This window comes from Pseudorca crassidens, chromosome 13 (genome assembly GCF_039906515.1).
Source record: "Pseudorca crassidens isolate mPseCra1 chromosome 13, mPseCra1.hap1, whole genome shotgun sequence".
Lineage (NCBI taxonomy): Eukaryota > Metazoa > Chordata > Mammalia > Artiodactyla > Delphinidae > Pseudorca > Pseudorca crassidens.
In genome coordinates this window covers 60,238,083-60,242,227 of record NC_090308.1, presented here as the reverse complement: position 1 = coordinate 60,242,227, position 4,145 = coordinate 60,238,083, and positions in this window count along the sequence as shown.

Below are 4,145 nucleotides of genomic sequence, written 5' to 3'. Positions count from 1 at the left end.
TTAATGTTAAAAACTCATGTAGGAAAATTTACTGAGTTTATATTGTGAACCAGATATTTCAAAAACTATAATCGTTTGCACTTTGAATCTTATAATGAAAAATCTCTATTTCATTGATGAGAAGACTTGAATTTCAGTGGAGATAAATAAGTTGCCCCAAGTTAGAGCTATGATTCAACTCAAGACATTATGATGAAAAGTCTATGTTCTTTCCAACACATCACAATGACCCCAGTAATATATTTTTTTAATTTCTTATCAGATTATAAATTCTGTTAGGTCAAGAATCAACTTTACATATGTCTATATTTCTCTTAACATCTAAAATTAATGCTTTACCTATAGTAGACCTTGATTAAATTTTTTTCATGATAATTATAATAACAGTGCAAGATACAATATAGTAAATACCTTCTTCCTCACATGGTATATAAAATAGCAATTAGAAGAGGTCAGGAAGAAGAAAAGCATAGTGGGGTGGGGTAGTGATGAAAGGAAGCTGAGAACTAAAGGATGAGTAGCATTTCAGTTGCTGGTATCATTAAGTAAAAGCATTCATTCCAAATATGGGAAAAGTCAAGAGCAAACAGGTTGAGATGAGAATGCACAGGTTCCATCCATGGGACAGTAACTGGAAGGCTCTGATACAGTGGAAGATAGCCTAGAATGGGCAGTGGGTGTGCTAGACAAAATAAGGGCCTCCCCAAAGACATCCAGGCCCAATCCCTGAAACCTGTGAATATTGCCTTACATGGCAAAGGGAGTTTACAGCGTGATTACATTAAGGATTTTGAGAGAAGATTATCCTGGATTATCCAAATGGGCACAGTGTAAACACAAGGGGCCTTATAAAGGGATGTAAGGAGATCAGAGTTAGTAGAAAGAAATGTTGTGATGAAAGCAAGAGGTTGGATGATAAGAAAGGGTCCATAACATTTTTCACAGGACTAGAACAAAATATTTTATAATTTGTATGGAAATACAAAAGACCCCAAATAGCCAAAGCAATCTTGAGAAAGAAAAACAAAGGTGGATGAATCAGGCTCCCTGACTTCAGACTATACTACAAAGCTACAGTAATCAAGACAGTATGGTACTGGCACAAAAACAGAACTATAGATCAATGGAACAGGATAGAAAGCCCAGAGATAAACCCATGCACATATGGTCACCTTATTTTGACAAAGGAGGTAAGAATATACAATGGAGAAAAGGCAGCCTCTTCAATAAGTGGAGCTGGGAAAACTGGACAGTTAACATGTAAAAGAATGAAATTAGAACACTTCCTAACACCATCCATAAAAATAAACTCAAAATGGATTAAAGACCTAAATCCTAAATGTAAGGCCAGACACTATAAAACTCTTAGAAGAAAACATAAGCAGAACACTCTTTGACATAAATTACAGCAAGATCTTTTTTGACCCACCTCCTAGAGAAATGGAAATAAAATCAAAAATAAACAAATGGGACCTAATGAAACTTCAAAGCTTTTGCACAGCAAAGGAAACCATAAACAAGACCAAAAGACAACCCTCAGAATGGCAGAAAATATTTGCAAATGAAGCAACTGACAAAGGATTAATCTCCAAAATATACAAGCAGCTCGTGAAGCTCAATATCAAAATAACAAACAACCCAATCCAAAAATGGGCAGAAGAGCTAAACAGACATTTCTCCAAAGAAGCTATACAGATTGCCAACAAACACATGAAAGGATGCTCAACATCACTAATCATTAGAGAAATGCAAATCAAAACTACAATGAGCTATCACCTCACACAGGTCAGAATGGCCATATCATCAAAAAATCTACAAACAATAAATGCTAGAGAGGGTGTGGAGAAAGGGAACCCTCCTGAACTGTTGGTGGGAATGTAAATTGATACAGCCACTATGGAGAACAGTATGGAGGTTCCTTAAAAAACTACAAATAGAACTCCCATATGACCCAGCAATCCCACTACTGGGCATATACCCTGAGAAAACCATAACTCAAAAAGAGTCATGTGCCACAATGTTCATTGCAGCACTATTTACAATTGCCAGGACATGGAAGCAACCTAAATGTCCATTGACAAATGAATGGATAAAGAAGATGTGGCACATATATACAATGGAATATTACTCAGCCATAAAAAGAAACGAAACTGAGTTATTTGTGATGAGGTGGATGGACCTAGAGTCTGTCATACATAGTGAAGTAAGTCAGAAAGAGAAAAACAAATACCGTATGCTAACACACATATATGGAATCTAAAAAAACGGTACTGATGAACCTAGTGGCAGGGCGGGAATAAAGACGCAGATGTAGAGAACGGACTTGAGGACACGAGGTGGGAAGGGGAAGCTGGGATGAAGTGAGAGGGTAGCATTGACATATATACAGTACCAAATGTAAAATGGATAGCTAGTGGGAAGGAGCTGCATAGCACTGGGCGATCAGCTCAATGTTCTGTGACCATCTAGAGGGCTGGGATGGGGAGGATGTGAGGGAGGCTCAAGAGGGAGGGGTTATGGGGATATATGTATACTTATAGCAGATTCACTTTGTTATACAACAGAAACTAACACAATATTGTAAAGCAATTCTACTCCAATAAAGGTATAAAAAAAAAAAAAAGAAAGGGTGCAGAAGCTGAGGAATGCAGGTGGCCCAGGTGGCCTCTACAACCTGAAAAGACTAGGGAACAGATTCTCTCTTGAAGTCATGCAGCTCTGCCAACCCCTTGATTTTAGACTTTTGACCTCCAGAATTGGAAGAGCTTAAAGGTGTGTTGTCTTAAGTCACTCTGCTTATGGTAATTTGTTACCTTAAGAATAAAGTATCAGGAAACTTGAGGGCCAAAGTAAATTATCAGGAATATCCCCTGCATGTATTGAATGTTTCTAAGATAGGGATGGAAATAAATTCCCATTTTGAAGATAAATCATGACGTTACACTTATTCACATCTTTCTGAAATATTATGGTAGCAATGAGAAAGGAACACAGGGAGATGCTTGGAGATTGTCTCTGAGGAACTCAGAAAAAGGAAGGAAAATTCAAAGAGGATAACTACACTATGAGTATAAGAAGAACAATTGAAGTAACAAGGATTTACTGTATAGCACAGGGAACTATATTCAATATGGTGTAATAACCTGTAATGGAAAATAATCTGAAAAAAAAAAAATATATATATAAATGAATCACTTTGGTGTACACCTGAAACTGACATAATATTGTAAATCAACTACACTTCAATTTTTTAAAAGTATAATTGAGAGACTAAAGAATTTAGGCAGAATAGTAAGTGCTAAGGAAAACAATTAGTTAAGTGTTGCACACATCGAGTTTAGCATGCTGAGGTCATATTCATTAGTTAGATAAGACCTCACTACTAAAAAGAGAAAGATGACTTGGAAATAAATACTCCCAACTAACTGTGAACGCATTAAAGTAGGAATGTAGTCTTTTTGTCATTACCACAAATCCAAACACAGCCAACTGCACGTAGTAGTGGTAGACATGGCTGTTAATGGGGAAAATGTCTGATCATGCTAATCAAATGTATTGTAGACACTGATTTTAAAATAGCTTCATTGGGATAAGTATCTAGTTGTAAAGATTTCTGTCTCTCTTAATTGATCTCCCCTCCTCCTCTTTCCAATTTAGCATCTGGATTCCATGTGGCTTTGATAGGGAGGAATGCTCAGTCCTTATGCTATCTTCTGAGTCTTCATATGTCTGCTGAGCTGTGCCTTGGCCCATCAGGTCCCTGGGTGTCCTGAACTGGTCTCTGCTGAATTGAGACCATCCTATGTGGACATCTGAGTATCACTCTGGCACTGTTGCAGGTGCCATGGCCTCCAGCTGCAGGATAGTGCAATCACCTCATCCTCACTCTAACCACCACATAACTCTTCCTTATCAAAGGCCTCTTGAGTTCCTCTCAACACTTCTATGTCCCTTGCTTCTTAGGGACCTTGGAATTCTCAGGTGCTTTCTCTGTATCATTCCGACGTGTGCTCGATCCAGTGAAGTTGTTATCAGGCCCATCTGCGTAGGCTACCTGCCTTCGTCTTTGTTACTCAACCACTCCCACATCCTGGTGGGCATGGTAACATTCAATATGGACTTCTCTGAGAGAGAGTCAGGCAGGC